The sequence below is a fragment of the Nilaparvata lugens genome, chromosome 3 (assembly GCF_014356525.2).
Source record: "Nilaparvata lugens isolate BPH chromosome 3, ASM1435652v1, whole genome shotgun sequence".
Lineage (NCBI taxonomy): Eukaryota > Metazoa > Arthropoda > Insecta > Hemiptera > Delphacidae > Nilaparvata > Nilaparvata lugens.
Window position 1 is genome coordinate 47,620,402 of NC_052506.1, and position 17,898 is coordinate 47,638,299.

Consider the following 17,898-nt stretch of genomic DNA (forward strand, 5'->3'; position numbering starts at 1 on the left):
TTACAAGTGTAGGCGTTGACGGGAAAAGTTCCAGGAGCTGCTTTTAGCGGCATTATAAGCTTCAGCAACAAGGTTACAACCTCTTTTACGCTGCCTTCCTGGGTATGAATAAGAAATAAGATTGAACTTGGTCGGCTTATTTACAGAGACATACTTTTAGTAGTCGCTGAATTTGAATAATCTTGTTTCACGAAAAGAGCATCTTAACCTCCCTAGAGAGAAAAAAACTATCTGTCTCCTTCATTGACTCATGTAGAATGCACTTAATAGACTTATGTTTAAATGTTTTAGATTCGGCTCTTCAACATCTTTGAATTAACACAATATTTTCTCTAAGAAAATAGAGTGAATTTATAACTAGGAGACAGGTATCTATCAGAACTGTTTGGATACGTTAATTTGATTCCTTCCATGAATAATTACACTGTGAGAGCTATTACAAGTTTCAAGAGCTTTCTTCCTTGCATTTTGATCATATTTTCTCACACAATATTCTCATCCATTATTCTTAGTAACACATAATACCCTATGTTTAAATCTTATTATTGAGTGTTGATAACTTGGCAGAGTAATGTAACGGTTGAGTAATGTTCTCTGAATGCAGAGGTTGACGGATCATTGTGACAGACATAAATGAACTCTGGAAGCTGAACTTGATTATATTTTTATCAAGTAACAAGTGAATGCTTTCCCCTCCCTCTCCGTCTACATTCTTGAATGCACTCCTTGTTCATTCGTCTCGTTCACAATCAAACACTAAATACAGTTCAATCCAATTCCTAGAAGTTTCGCAAAATTCGTAAGCTAGGTTTGTGGCTCAATAACCCTCTACGATAACAATAAATTATATTGATATTAATATCAATATTATAATTGTACAATAATATTATAATCACATTATCTATATAATAATATTTTGTGATCTGGCTGGAACTTTCTGGTGTCATAATTCTCAGGTCGCACCTGATCAATATTGCTTAATGTTTCAATGGCATGTCCAAACGACTGTTTTTAGGCAGCCAGACCCGTCGGCTTAACGTGTTCATCCGGAACATTAAATATTCATGAGACAAAGTATCCATATGAATTTAAACCTTCAAGGATGAATCCACATTCTACTATTCTTAACGCTGGAATTTATATTCGTCACATATAATTAGATTAGATGATCATATGATTTAGATGATTATATTATCATATTTATAATATAATAATCCACAACTAACGTTGGATTATTTAGAAGGCAAGAATCTATATCCATCACATATAATATTGAAAATCCACAATTCACATTAGATTATTTGGAACATTGTAAACGATAGTTTTCTATGAAGATTATTGAAGATTTTGAAGATTGATTCAGTGAGAAATGCCATCAGAGAACTACAGGTAAGATTGTGAAATATTTCAATAGAAGAAGAAGAATGAGTGAGATTTTGAATTCATTTCGACTTTATATTCAACTGGATGAAATTTCAGATATTTATCTGTAGAAAAAAGCACATGATGGACAGTAACTATTATAATAATCAAGAAAAGTCATAAATACGTTTTCAAGTGTAATAATTATTTGTTCCATCATTCTGATCAACCCAGATACAAAATTCAAAGTATAATTAAATTTGGTCTGTAAATTTTTCTGATTTAAAAAAGTGTTCACATAACCTCATTTGAACTATTTGCATCAAAATTAGGGAGAGAAACAGTTCTGGGTTTATCCTAATCATTAGTTTGATATTTTGACTGTGGAATACAATTAATAAATGAATTCATACTGAAAAAATCATTAATTTACAAGTTTACTAAGGAGAGAATCTATCACTTGGTATAAAAGTTAATTTGAGAAAGAGATTATTTGGGAGGTAAAAATATTTTCCATGATAACTGAATAAATTTGAGGATCTGGCTCTCTTGTTGCTTCTAGCATTAACTATTTACGAAAATTAATTATTCTTAGCAAAATTTTTGTATAAAACATGTTCAATAAAATATTTTTGTGTAACTTTATTAAATATCTATATCCAACAACACATTTATCTAACATATATATTCATCAATATGAATAGGAAGACTAGACAACAAAATCAAAAAGAGAGATCGATTACTAGTTGCAATTTGAAGCTGTTTTGTAGTGGCACACAGAAGTGGGAGGAAACCTCTTCATGGAACAAGAAGTATAGTAGTCTTTTGACAAGTATAAGTAGAACCGTTGTAGTGGCTGGTTTCTTTGATGCGTATCACACTTTTCATGAATAGATTGCTAAAGCGAGATCACATGTGAAGCCCACGCTAAAGTGCCTTGGAGTGGGTGTGAGAATTAGCTTGAACATGAAGGAGGGAGAGGAGGAGGAATAAATAAGCAAGAGGTGGGGGGAAAGGAGGAATTATAATAAAATGAGTAGAAGAAAAATATAATAATTATCAGAAAGAGAGCGACGAAAAAAAATGAGAAGGGAAGAGTGAAAAAAAATGGAAACGAAATGAGGAAAATGTAAAGATTGCAGAAAACAGAAATGATAAAAGAACAGGAAGGAGAGGAATCGGGAAGAGAACAGGGAGTGAATGGTGAGAAAGGAAGAAAAGGGAACGCAACAAAGAAGTTGATAAGAATTGAGAAGATGAAAAATGAGAAAGAGGATGAAGAACAGGAAAGAGAGAGAGAAGGGTAAGAAGGAAAAATACAAGTGAATGGAAGAGGGGAAAGGGAAAAAGGAACCAGAGAAGCAATGAGAAGGAATACAATAATGGGGAGAAGGAAAGATGAGCAGGAGAAATATTGGAAAGAGAGAAAAGATAAGTCAAAAACAGGAGAAGAAGAGAGAAAATGGCGAGGAAAATTAAGATGAGCATGATATAAAGAAGAGAGAAAGTATGGAAATAGAAATAATACATGAGAGCCTAGTGGAGGATGAGGATGAGAAGAAGAAATAGGAGAAGTATAATAATAAGAAGAAGGGAGGAAAGAATGAGGAGGAGGTGGTGTTGGAAGTAGCGGTGGAGAAGGGGGAGGAGTAGGAGGAGGAGGAGGAGGAGGGGATGAACAGGACGAGAATTGAGCAGGAGGAGGATGAAGAGGAGGTTGGTGAAGAGGCAGAGTGGCAGCGATGTGATGGAATGAATGAAAAGGGTGTCGGGGGAGATTTTTGGTGCTTTTCTTACAGGGAATTGATAGTGGGAAAGGGCATGTGCCTTCGCCTTCGCCTTTGCCTTGACTACCCGTTTATTGCTGTTGCCGTCAGCAGCGACAATAAAAGGTGCGTGACTGTATCAATAAAGCCGTTGAGCGTCGTTTATGCTGCCCTAACTACTCTCACCATTTCCAAAGACATCTGTTCCAAAAAAATGGATTCTTGTAGCTGGGGGGAAATCATCTCCAATAATAACAATTTGGAGCTGCTATTCTCATAGACACACTATAAGTAGCATCAAAGTTCAAGTGGGGTATTGTAGAAGAATGGATAGTGGTGAGTGTTGACGATATTTTCGAGGAATACTTAATTCAGCATTAAAAGGTCAATTGCAGGTAATAACAATAAAATAAGAGAGCAGTGATAGTGAGAGCTGATCTCTTGAATGCGAGATATGATAATGGATAGTCAACGCTTGAAAAGATAGCGAATATTTTCGGCTGCAAGTGAAACAATGAGCATCATTTAGAATCTGCTGTAAGATACAGACGGCACGCCATGAAAAAACCCTGAATTGTAGGCTGTCCAAATCTATTCTAGGATTTTCAGACATGCCGGCTATAAAAAAGTGAATGGATAAATTATCTAGTTGAATTCTAATAATAGAAAATTGACAATTTTATGGACAATAATGAGCATATTCAATGTACAGTGCGAAATCCATACGCATCATCATACGATATACGAAATTCAGCGCATCATCATACTGGTAATATTGAAAAGCGTGATTATTGGATTCATTGTTAGGATTCAAATAATGAAAATGTCACTTGCTGATCTACATCATCAGCCTTAGCCACTGTTGTGTTGTATAATATCTACTCCTCATTTGACAGATCATTTGAATGCAGGATTAGGATATTATTTTGGAGCTTCATTACACTGAAATTGTGTTGTCTCAAAATCATTTTTGCTGTCAACCGTATTGTCAGGCTTTTTTAACATTTGTATAGTGTATTTAAGAAGAATTAACAAACTAATGAGTCCAGTACATCTTGATTATCGGAATCTATAGAATCGGAATACTAGCGAACATAAATTACATGAAATGCATACTGAATAATTTCACACGGGCATATTATGTGAAACATAATGGTCGAGCAGAGTATTGTATTAGCAAAAAGGCGGAAACTTCTCGCTTTTAGTTGAAGTTGATGAAAATGAATGGCAGTGAGTGAGTGGAGCGAGCCGAAAGCATTTTTGCATTAAAAGCCCCACTGTGAGTAACTCCCACCCACACCCACACCCACACCCACATCCACCTTTCACTGGAATTCCGCTCAAATTGCTACAGAACAATGCAAATAACATCACCTATATTAGCTGTTCACAAAGTGATTCAGAGTATCTGAGATATTCCAATAGGAGAGAAAAAATTCTAATAATAATACAAAAATCGATCACCGCTAATTTGATTAATGTTTTTGATATTCCATTCTCTTGCATCTGACATATTTCAGAGACTTCATAGCCATACAATGATACTTTTTGAATGAGGAACTTAATCGAAGAGGCTGACTCCTCAGAATAATAATTATAACTGGTTATAAAAAATAATTTGAATTTGTAGTGATAGTGGAATGTAATATGTATGGGAAAAGCTTACGAAGTATGAATACGATGAAGCTTACGAATGGTTGAGATTTGAAGCTCATTTTTGAGGTTCCAATTATTGAATTTCGGATTTTTCCATACTTTCATGGTCAAATCATGCTACAATTCATTTAATGGTATTTTCTATCCCTTCAATTTGATAGAAAACTTTTTACTACAGGATTTGATTAGAGAGTTGATTTTATACATTATATATTTGAGGTGCTCTGTGGAATCAGAATTACAGAAGTGATTAGCTATTATAATCATAGTGATCAGTTGGGTTTCTCTCTCTATTGAACCTTGTAATGATGAAATTGATATTTCAAGATACTAGAGAAATTCTTCCATTGAAAAGCATCCATGATGATTAAAGTTCTCTATCGTAAATAGTTCAAGTGCAGGTTTTTATGACTGTGACATGACTCTTCAAATCAGTAAGAGCCCATTTATAAGACTTTTTCAAATTGAAAAAATACGTAACGAGATGATTGAAAGTCTGGATGAGGTTTGTTGGTTAGGAGTCTTGAAAAACAAGGGCTGTTGGGAAGGTTAGAGGGTTGGGTAGGCCTACTGTGTGTTGTGTACTGCACGCTTTGACGGCGACTGAGTGGTTTATGAGCGGAGTTAATTACGGGAGATGAACGCTAGGCTGGCGTGAGTGCAAATGGAGAGGAGTGCAGGCCATAATTAAAGTGCGGTCCCAATGTAGTTCCACGGAATCAGCCGCCAAGCTAGTGTTACTGTTTTATCAGCGCGCACTAGTACTGCAAGCTACATGGTTCAAGTTATACGGCAAAGCTGAACTTGTGACAGCCAGTCTTGTCGCATATTATACGCTTGGCGGATTAGGATGGTTTGTGTGTTGGTGTACTTGGACGTGAGTTTGCGTTAGCGAGTCTGAACAGGGCAAGTGCCCATTCAAAGTAGAAAGCTGCGTGACTAGACTTTTCCTCAACCCCCACTCCACCTCACATGGTTCGGCTCTTATGCAGGCATGTTACCAAACACATCGGAAAACCTCCACCAGCATTGCATAGTCTCCTGGGAAGGTGCAAAGCCGGGCTACGCCATTCATCTCCAAGTGACCAATTCAAACTTTCGCCTCACAGTTATTAACTACTTGCTAGCCACACGTTCCAACGAATTGAACACACGCTATCTGAGTCTCATAATAACAAACTTGCAATAAAATTGAACTAAAAATAAGCTCCTGCTACTTAGTTTCGTATGAGGAATCATGTGTTATAATACTGTTCTAGTTCACCTTCTATTCAGCATATCACAGCAAACCCATTATTTACACATTCATAGATTGAGAAATCAAATGATTATTCTCAACGAGTTCATGAGAAGAAAATACTTGAGGAATACTGGATTTTATTGCATAGCAGAAGAGATATATTGATATCTACAAACCCAATGCTAATAAAATCAATTGAAACTACTTTCAATCCCTTTCTAAAATTCCAATGACGCTTTTCTACATGACCGTTACATCCTGATGATAACTGGCTATCAATAATATTTACTATAGTTTTCAAATTATAACGGAAAGCAGACATAAAACTAAGCATTCCGACTACAGAAATTATCCCTTCCCCAACAGTGTCGTGAACTTCCTCGTATATTGAATCAGTATCTGAGAACTAAGTAATTTGCACTTTGATTATAGTTTTAGTACATCATGAATGATTTTTATACTCTTCAGCCACATAAAGATTCATACTGTGGCAATCTTCAGAACAACTATCTACAAAGCAGTCCAGTAGCACTTTCCCGGAACAAATTCTTAGATAATTGATATATTGATATCGTGAGTTTCAAGTTGCTTCCAGTTCAAAATTCAATTTGTTTTAAAATAGAAAATCAAAAATCAAAATTCAATGGGTTGAAATTGAAAATCGTAGTGTTTTATCACAATTCCATCAAATACATAATACAGAACATTTCTATGGAAACTTTTTTAAGACAAACAAATTCGTAGAGGGATATTTTTTCCGAAAATTGTATTATCACACTGAATGTGAAACAGAATCCCAGGAGAATTGTCGTGAGCAATAAAATTGCCCGTCGAAAGGAAATTCAGATGGATAACGAGGGACAGAATATTTCACATCATAAAGAACCAACAATCCGCCATTAGATATAAAATTTTATCACTATCTATAAAGCCGAGTTTTTCTTCGAGAAAATAAAAAGAAAGTCTTCAACACTAGGACGGCTGCCATCGCTTTTTCAAACTCTGACACTGAGCAGTAAAACTTTATCACCCGAGTAGAACGGTTACATTGGACAAAGAAACTTCTTATTGAAAAGTTCTGTTTAATACAGAAATCACATTGGCCGACAAAGCATTATTTGGGATTTAGTCAAGTTTCATCTTTTTGTTGTGTGGTGCTAACAAAAAATTTCGAGATGAATTAACAAACTGGAAAATTTAGTCAGAATTTCTGTAGAATTCGACTCAAAGGATTCACTATATTGTTATTACAGTGATGTAGCAATCACTATAGGAAATACTTGTGAAATATATTGTGTTTTGAATTATTCATACCAAATAAGGACGCTCCTCCATTTTAACACTAATTTTCAATATAATGATGTACCACGTGAATAGACTGTGTTCAGAGAATGTAAATATATGTTTTTCAACTACTATTATGCATTGATTCGAAGAAGATGAAGTTTGATTAAATATTCTTATTGAAATTATTATTACATTCGATTGAATATAATTCTTTGAATGTACTCAGGTTCATTGGACCCTATAATCTAGAACCTTCTCTCAATTTATCAACTCTATTTTATGGATTTTAAAAACACATAATTTCACTTGAGAATGTAATGGAGATGTATTTTGATTTCTCAATGATACCATAGAGATAAGAGGAAATACTATTTCCTATTCTTATACTAAGATAATATCAAGTAGTCGATTATAGTTGTATGTATGTCGATTAAGTTGATTATATATAGATATAGTAGTTGTTAGTATTATCAAGTTTAGAATGTAATGACTGACATCCATTAGAATAATCTCAATTTGATGATAGTCTTTGAGAACCAAACAAATCAACATTTTCCCAGTATGCATGACTACTACCAAAACCTTCACCAATCGAATGCAGTACAATTATTAATAATGTGGTATGGACACCAAATTGCTTTCTTATTTTTCATTGTGTCTCAAGTGGTCCACCTGTCCTTGTGTTGCTTATTTTGAGAAACTACGATTCTGCTTAGTGATTCACTTATACTGTCAATATTGGTTGAATGAGAAGCATGGATGTTTCTCATAACAAATTCTGACAGTTGGTAGTTGGAAGTAAATTCACTATGAAGAAAGCAGTTTCAAGTGTTTCAGCGCTGTGCGGCTGGTTGCCTATCCTCTTCCTTAATAGATCAACCTCAAAGTTGGTAATTTTTTCGACAAATTTATAGCTTTTTCTATATTTTCCAATCATGAAAACCTAATCAAATACACTAAAATAATCAAACTGTACTAAAATTATGTCAAACAATGGAGCTAACCCGGGAGAATATATGAACGAATCCCACAATGACGTCATTCTACAGAAGTTCAACCTTATTTGATTGGATTTTGTGCAGGAGACTCCTAGTGACCAACAAAAATAACTAATGATAGGAGTCAATGAAAATAGTTTCATGGCAATGACAGCAATCTCGAGTGGATTCCAAGAGTAACAACAAGAGCAGGTGTAAAATTGCAAAACTAGATTCAATAGTTTTATGGAAATTACAAGAATCTCGAGTGGATTCCAAGAGTAACAACAAGAGCAGCTTAAAAATTACAAAACTAGATTCAATCTTCTGGTCTGCTCATCTGGTCGGCCGGCCAGGATAGCCGAGAAATGAAATAGTCAAGAAATGAAATAGCCCCAACTGCCGGAGTCTCACTGTATTCAACGTACAAGGCGTTACACCCTTCAGTCTGCTAGTGCTAAATGGTCGCGGGTTCCAATGTAGCCTCCTCCGGTAGGCATGCGATTGATAAACTGAATTAGAGAGATTGAATGATGGTAGGTATGAGATTGAAAATCTCATCAAATCACCCTCTCACTCTCCGTTACACAAGAAAAAGGCTCATCCAAGTATTATCAATGATAAAAATCTGGTGTGGCGCACTCACACAACTTTCCTTGCCGTTATGAAAATTGATCACTTGACGCTAGTGTTCCCGCGCATCTCAAGTCTACTATTCAAATATTTGAGCCAGCTGGTGACAGGGCAATAACGCTGGAGACACACATGAGGTCTGCTATCTCTTCATAGTGAATGATTTAATAGAATCAACATTAATTTGCAATTGAATAATCACATTTTCTCGAATTTAAAGCTTATTTTCAATTTTAGGTGAAAATGTTACTGAACATTAATTGTAGAGATTTTCATGCTCAATCTACTCCACTTGATTTTCTTTGTTTCAATTGTATCTGAAGCCTGATAATTGGGAATCTATCTGCATTGATGGGGCGGAGCTCCTGAAATTTTTACAGATATGGGACTTGTGGCAGTTGATAGAGCTCATCGATGACTATTTTGGGTATGAATTTGATCAAAATCGTTGGAGCCGTTTCCGAGAAAATCACGAAAAACCCTGTTTTTGACAACATTTTCGCCATTTTAGCCGCCATCTTGAATTGCATTTGATCAAAATTGTTCGTGTCGGATCCTTATAGTGAAAGGACCTTAAGTTCCAAGTCATTCCGTTAATTGGGAGATGAGATATCGTGTACACAGACGCACATACACTCATACACACACACACACACACACACACACAACACACACACATACAGACCAATACCCAAAAACCACTTTTTGGACTCAGGGGACCTTGAAACGTATAGAAATTTAGATATTTGGGTACCTTAATTTTTTTCGGAAAGCAATACTTTCCTTACCTATGGTAATAGGGCAAGGAAAGTAAAAATTAACAGATTCTGATCACGATTTGAACAATTTTTTTCCTATGTCAGGTTTGAATAGATTATGATTTCAACAGTATCTTAATAACCATTTATGATGTTCCAATTCAATCAATATACCATCCTATACCGATATAATTCAAAACGAATTAGTGAGAGCTCACCGGAGCTCCAGCAGAAATTTGAAGCCCTGGAGTTTTCTCTTTTGGAAACAAATCATACTATTGAAGCTTGACTAACAGCATACTCGCAGATGAGAGTGGTCTACAACGCATTCATATTTATTTTGTATACAAGGCGAGTCCATATTCTCACTTTTGTTAAATAAGAAGCAAGTCAGACATTACAATCAGCCATTGTAATTTGTAACGAGATGTTTTTCATGTATTTCCATCTGCCACGTCTCGACTTCTGTTTGTCGAGAGCTGATAAGAACGAAAGGAGCTTGACAAGACGAAGTATTGTATCTTTATCATTTTCACGTAGCCAGCACGTCGAAGGGCTGCGTGTTCGACGTGAATTAATCAGAAAGTGTAAGTTCGTGCTCATGAAACAAAGAACACAATGCTGTTGGCAAGACGAAAGGAAAGGCACGGTATTCGTTCCTACTCAGGAAATGAACGAGACCAAAGATTGTCCTCACACCTTTGTTCGCCTCCTTCATGTCTACTTCATCCACTGTTTTGTTTCTCACCTCGAGTGATATCATACTAGTACTATTTTGAACTTTCGTCACCATTTCTCACTAACTTTCCACCTACCACTGTTTGTTATTTTGAACTTTTTCTCGATAGTTCATAACATGTTTCATTGCAATCCAAAAAACCGAGATACTTCTGTTTAAGATGTGATGTAATCCTGATAATAGAAAGTAAATTATGTAGAGAGTTTCAACTATAAAGGCAGTTTATTATTGAGAACAATAATATTATTATTATTCATCCTATATGGTACTAGCAGGGTACCCGTGCTTCGCTACGGGAATTAAATGTTCAGATTATTTTGTAAAATATTTATAACCTGAATTCTACCAAAGCCATTATAATCGTTTTTGAGATCCATCATACAAACAAAAATTGCTTGCTGAATATAACTTGAATAATAAATTAATATAGTCTCGTCACTGTCATAGAATTTTGTATCCGAAAATGTGCTCTCCCTCGATGGAAATGTTATTATATATAGGACCGTTTCAAGTTTCATTCAAATACATTTCTATAATACTTAGTTACCCGAAAATCGTTGTCAGTAAGTGTGATGATCAGTTGCGTTGCTATCACCTCAGTTTGAACAACACATTCAACTCTGTTAAAATATACATTCAACTGCGTATTTTAAAAAGCAATCAAAAGTTAGCGATGCCTTATGGTGTCACCCAGTTGCTCTTATGCACTCATCTTGACATCAGGGAATATTTTTATTGAATCATGCAATATTTTCAAATTATATTGCTAATTGTTTTAACCACAGCTGTTAATTTTCTCTCTTCCCCTCTTCAGTTTTCAAAAAACGATGGAAATTTCTGTTTCAATAAGCTGCCACTTGGATGATCAATTTTTCCTCTCAGATATGAGACTCAGCTCAAATTTTTGTAACACGGACCTACTATTTGCTAGGAACATCTTATGATCTGCCCTCTATCGGTAATGAATAAAGGAATTGGGCCACAGCTTGGCATGAGAATTATTGAGTCTAATCATTTGAATTATTTATTGATGTGTTGGAAGTGCTCTGTAGAATAGTAGACTAATTGCAGTGAATTTTGTGGAAATCAAGTTTATTTGGAATTGGTTGACTCTGATATCCATGTATCTCTTGCTTATTCTGGAATTTCTGGCATAGCCTATCGCTTAAGCTGGTTTACACCGAAGTTATTGACAAAATGATCATAATAGTCCTTATGGATTCTATTAGATTGAACGGAACTTGACTAACACATCTGTTCATCGAATATTTACATTTTGTTAATAGCTTTGGTGTAAATGCAGCTTTACTCTTCGTTTCACTTATTCAAAAGTGTAAAAGCAGCCAATCCACTGATTCTTCCTTCCATGGAAGTCCATTTATATATAAGAGTCCATTCATAATAATTAGTCTAACATTTAATGTGGCTGATTTCTCATGTCCTAAACTTTACTACCATAATAATATTAAAGTGGGAATTTTTAAGCGGACATTTTATTGTTAATTTGAATAATTCTGAATAGAGTTTATTCAATCACTTTGATTATTGACTACCATTATATGATTTCTTTCTTTAATCTTAGCTTGAAACTAAAAACTTAGGGATGAAAATTTGAATGTAAATTAACATGTAACTTAATTTAATTTCTATCTAAATTGAGAACTTTAGTATTTACTTGTGATTCATTAATATAAATATCAATAGGTTTGTCTTGTGTCATGTTATGACATCAATATCGGGAACCGAGCTTCGCTCTGGAGTACAGAAGCCTAAAAAATTTATTACGAAAGTAGAAATTATAATATCATTCATAGTTCATACAGAAATGTTTTATCTAATCATAGTAAATTGAGATTAATTCCCAGAGGAATAAAAAAATTTCCCCCACAAAGGCCCAGTTGCACGAATGCCGGTTGAATTTTAATCCTGATTAATTTCACGTGAACTAAATCAGAGAAGACCATTTCAAAAAGATGGATCTACTGGAATTTATCAGGATTGAAAATAATCCGGCTTTTTTGCAACCGGCACTAAGTATCTGATTGAATGATTACAAAAGTTCAATAGCTGAGTCATAATTTTGACACAGTCCCACACACATGAACTCGCTCACTCACTTCCATCATCAACAGACGACGGGATAATTATTATCAGCTGTTTTTCCAAGGATAAATAATAATTATCCTTTCAATGTCCTTCAGCGAGTTTTCCCAGGGATGAGACCTGGTGCAATCGAATTTTTATATTATAAACCTACTATGCTCTGAATTTCGTGAGAATCGTTAAAGCCGTTTTCGACAGCCGGTGAAATTCAAACATATAAACATCTAAATATCTAAACATCCAAACATCTGAACATCTCAACATATAAACAGAAATTGCTCGTTTAATAGTATAGGATGAAAGGAAATAGGACCAGCTGATGGAATATTATTTTTTTTTTCGATATAGTTTTTAGCTGATTTTGAAACATGAAAATATCAGGTCCAGTAGCTCAAAAGCCTGTTCAATTTCAATCATGATTGAATTCCATGAGAACTTATCAGAGCAGGGGTTTTTTTCAATATGAGGCTTCTCTGATTGGTTCTCGTAATATTTAGTCCGGATTAGGAATTAACAGACAGTACAACTGGCTCTCTCAAGGCCATGGCTGCGTAGAAACATAGAGCAACAGACGAACCAATACAACAGAAGCTGAAGAAATTAGTCGCATTTCTATCACCTCACAATAAACATCAATTCAACTACCATTATATTGGAGAGATCGATTTTAAATTTATTTTGCTATCATCCGGTCAGTTTCTGTACCTTTTCTTCCAGATGTTCCATGAATACTGCATTGTTTTAAAATAAGATCGCTAAATTTGATAACTCAACTACAGCTAATATAATCTTGTTCACTTGCTCACACTTTCTCTCTCACGTTTTCAACAGAGTATGGAAACATTTTTGATCAGCTGCTAATTGAGGGACCAATAATCCTTTCTGAAAGAGCTTCAGCGATTTTTCCCAGAGTTGAGACCTGTTCCAAAATAATTTTTTTATCGCAAACGTACTCTATTCCTGATTAAATAAAAACAATGTTAGAGGCGTTTTCGAGATCCGTCAGACATACATACATATCCGCTAACACACATATTTAAACAGAAATTGTTCGCTTAGTATAATTGACTTCAATGATTATGATTTCATTTAATTTATTTATTTTATTTATTTATTTATTTATTTATTCAAGGTGATACACATACTATAATTAGGAAAGAAAAAACAGGCAATTGCCCAAAACTTCTTCAGTTCCTGGATTTTCACATATTAAAAAATAGTCCAAACATTTAAAACAGAGCTTATTTCACATAATAATAACAACGTGTATAAAAAGCGAAAATTTCAAACATAATTTAAATCGAAACTAATAACAGCTGGCCTAAAAAGCAAAAAAATAGCAATCATAATTTTGAAATCGAAACAGTAGCTATCATCTTATCTCCATCTGATCTAATGTAAACAAATTATAGTAAGATTCACATCAATGTGTCAGCATTATTTGAATGGGGAGCATTGGTGCTATTAATGAGGTATACTGACAGTTTCAAGTGAATATCAACGAACTGTAATGCGTAATCTCCAATATTTTTATCGAAAGCTACCTTCTATTTTCTTTGGTAACACAAATAATGTTCGCCAGAATATTCGGGGAGTTAGTAGTAATTTTGATTGCTTTTTAACTCATATTAACTGCTGGAAAATTAAACCTGCAATAATAGTGTTGCCTGAAGTTTGGTTGACTTCAAGCGAAGAGGCATTATTGTAAGTTATTGTTTTGATGGATACAACCAATTCTCAAATATTTCTGTTTTTACCCGTGCCACTGGTTTAATTGTTTATTATTCTACTGAGCTACCTGATTTTTCATGCAGAGTTTTAGATAGTTTATTAGAGGGAGCTGACATTGTTAATCTTGAATGTAGTATTTCTTACTACAAGTTCAATCTTGTGTGCCTATATCGCTGGCATGGTTTTAATATTGAACGTTTCTTTTCAAGTTTTACATCTACCTTGGAGAATTTAAGACCAGTTGACTCAATAATTATTGGTAATATCAATATTAATATTCTAAATTATGATGATAGCATAACCGACAACTATCTTGAAATATTGAGCTCCTTTGGTTATGAGAAAATAATAGACATTTTTACAAGAATTACCGATTCCTCTGCTACTTGCATTGACCATATATTTGTCAAATCCCAAGATTTTCCACACTTCATTAAAGGATCAGTTATAGAGACAGAAATAAGTGATCACAAGGCTGTCGCTTTGACTCTCAGTCGTAGAAACTTACTTAACAATTATAGCTGTACAACGGATGTTAAAACTATTATTAATTATGATAGCTTATGTGACATGCTTATAGCTCATGACTGGTCCGATGTCTTGTTTAGTAATGATATTGATTATAAATTCGATAAATTCTTGAAAACTCTTCATATTTATATAGATAATTCAACTTCAGTTATTAATATAGAAACGAATAAAAGAGGCATTCGAAGATTAAAACCTTGGATTTCAGAGGGGTTGTGTGCAGCAATTCTCTTCCGAGACAAATTGGCAAAGTTGGCAAGGAGAAATCCAGGAAATTGCAGTTTACAATCTAATTGGAAGGTTTATTCTAAAAAAATTAAAACTTGGATACAAATAGAAAAAAATAAATTTTATTCTTCAATTAACGATCTACCTCCAAAACAAAAATGATTTACTCTTAATAAGCTGTGTGGCAATCCCAATAAGAAAAGTAAACTTGATTTAAAGATTGAGCATGATAATACTGTTATCACAGATAAGAGTACCGTGTCTGAATTATTTAATAATTTTTTTGTAAATGTTGTAACATATTGTAATTCGGATAGATAAATAAAAATCCCTAGCTGAAATATTTATAGGTCTAAGTGAAGTAATTGGCTAATATCGCCAAAGAGATAACATAAAGATTAGATAATATCAGATCGTCCTGGCTAAACTGTACAAAAGCCTAAGAGGAATTGAAATAATTTTTTTGCTAATATATAATATTATATGAAATATTGAAAATTGAGGTTAGGCATAAACATCTAGTGATCGGCGACCTAACAATCGACCGAGCCATACAACGTAGAATCTGACTAAACACCTTGGCAGAAATTTATTGTGGCAAAACGGTATGCAATTTGAGGAACTAAAGGTCTCACGTGGCTAATTATTATGATATATGAAACAGATAATAACATATAAAAAATTAATTAGCATGTAGAGAGCATATTTAAAAACCCAATAAAAATAATTAAATGTATTAAGGAAATAGGAGGTTACCAGGCGCATGAATACTGTAACAATTTGCATGCACCAATCACATAATGGCAATTGATAGGCGGCAATAGTGAGCCGATTCAAAAATATTTGTATATATTTCTACAAATAAATAGAGTTTGTATAAAATTGTTGTATAGTCTATGTTTTGGATATGGCCCGAAGGCAAAGAAATTATTATATATATAACATAAGTCATAGTTTAATATTTTGGCACGGTCTATTTGAGCCTTCAATGGCGGAGGACTAGAATATTCAAATTTTATGCAAATTTGAAAATCGGAAATGAGAATTGTAAAATTGAGAAACGAGAACGACACTCCCTGCCAAATGCCACCATGAGAGGTCATTAAAAATTATAGAGCATAATACCTTGCTATATCTGGTAATAATTTAAAGTTAAATTGAATTACTAAATTTCTTATAAGACTTTGTGATGCTCTTATAAAGCAAAAGTCATTTTCATTTTTAAATAATTTTGTAACCCCTTGGAAGAGACGACTCCGGCTACAATAGTCCAGGACTACCAGGAGTTGGATCGACATCAGCAGCTCATAAGAAAATTTCGACACGTGAGTGAAAAATATTGAAATAGTGATAGGGCGCCCTCAGTGCTTCGAAATTACATAAGAATCAAAGCTAGCTCGTCGAAAGGGTTTTCTTATAAATTGAGAATTTGGTAAAAAATACTTGCGCAAGTAAATGTAGTATTAAAGGTATTTTATTGGAAAGTAACGAGTCAATCTACATATCAGAAGTTCTATAAATCAAAGAAGTATAAAATCTAGGCTGTTAATACATATTCATATGATCTTTAATTTCTGCAATATAATTTGCGATAGTTTGTTGTAGCTCTGATTCACTAGATGAATTGCTCTATTTATTCCGTCAGGTGCCAAATCTCTTACCCTGAGATAAAATATATATTCATTACAAAGACATCTATTAGATACCATAGAATTTAATATATATATTTGGATTATTGGTTGTCAATTTATCAAGCTGATTTTTAATAAATCTATTTTTTAATGGAATTGTCCAAGTCGACAAGTATTAGCAAGCTGATATCGCAGCTACATGCAAATAGATGCATATGATCATAAAATAAAAGCACATGGTAACGTTTCGTGCTGTAGAATTTAGAGAATAGTATTTAGCCTGTGATATTTTATTGATTTCGATTATTATTCTATTTTTATATTATATATTTTTTATCACTCTATATATTTTTTGCTCTGATTTATTTTTTGCAATATTTGTTAATATATGTATCAATTGTTTATGGTGTGCGATTTATTTTTTATTCCTCAATAGTATAGGATAAGTACCATATATATATATATTTTTTTTAATGAATTATCAGAATTATAGTGGAAGCTCATATCTGGGCCTATAAAGATTTTTATGAGACTGTATCCTATAAAAAACCACGACCTTGATTATTATAATTATTAAAATATTTCATGCTCTACCGACTGATGCCAAGCAGGAGGCTAATCGTTATTTAAATATAAAAAAAACGTGACAATGTACCTAAAGAGGTTGCAACCTCCATAAAGAATGACCGCAGGGCTTGGAATGAGTATGTTAATTTTTTCAGAGTGGATCAATGTCCTAGATCTATTTTCTTTGAGCCGGTAACTTATAATGAACTTTTCCTACATATTTCTAAATTGAAACAGGGTAAGGCTCCTGGTGATAATAAAATATCTTCCAAACTTCTTAAAAATGTGGCAGTTGCTATTGATCCAATTCTTACTGATATATTCAACTGCAGCCTCTCTTGTGGTAAGTTTCCAAGCAGGTTAAAATTAGCTAAGGTTATTCCTATTTATAAAAGTGGCTCACATTCTATTCTTACTAATTACAGGCCCATATCTCTGGTTTCAGTGTTTTCAAAACTTTTGGAAAAAATTGTTAAAATGAGACTCCTTAGCTTTCTAAATTCAAACAATTTCTTTTATTGCCGTCAGTTTGGTTTCAGGGAGGGTTTCAACACTGAAATGGCTCTTGAGAGTTTCTTGGCTTCAATACATAACAATCTCAATTCCAAATTGCCTTCTTGTGTATCAGGTCTATTTCTTGATATAAAAAAAGCTTTTGACACTGTAAATCATTCTCTACTACTTGATAAGCT

General features: G+C 33.9%; 1 protein-coding gene across 1 annotated transcript in view; it reads right to left on the reverse strand.

The window, feature by feature from the left end:
* LOC111057576 (hemicentin-2) overlaps nt 1-17,898 on the reverse strand; it is a 280,587-nt gene that overhangs the window by 66,793 nt on the left and 195,896 nt on the right. The gene's annotated exons all lie outside the window — the stretch shown is intronic.